This window comes from Nematolebias whitei, chromosome 7, assembly GCF_014905685.2.
Source record: "Nematolebias whitei isolate Nwh7 chromosome 7, NemWhi1, whole genome shotgun sequence".
Taxonomy (NCBI): Eukaryota; Metazoa; Chordata; class Actinopteri; order Cyprinodontiformes; family Rivulidae; genus Nematolebias; species Nematolebias whitei.
In genome coordinates, this window is record NC_056504.1 from 12,676,976 (window position 1) to 12,677,177 (window position 202).

General features: G+C 50.5%; 1 protein-coding gene across 1 annotated transcript in view; it reads left to right on the forward strand.

Moving 5' to 3' along the window:
• LOC119411720 (transcription initiation factor TFIID subunit 4) overlaps positions 1 to 202 on the forward strand; it is a 24,121-nt gene that overhangs the window by 13,243 nt on the left and 10,676 nt on the right. The gene's annotated exons all lie outside the window — the stretch shown is intronic.

Below are 202 nucleotides of genomic sequence, written 5' to 3' on the forward strand. Positions count from 1 at the left end.
CAAGTGGTAAAACATCTGCAGCATTGTCCTGCAGAGACCACCAAGTGATAAAACATCTGCAGCATGGACTTGCAGAGACCACTGAGTGGTACATCTGCAGCATGGTCCTGCAGAGACCACTGAGTGGTAAAACATCTGCAGCATGGTCCTGCAGTGACCACCGAGTGGTAAAACATCTGCAGCATGGACTTGCAGAGACCAC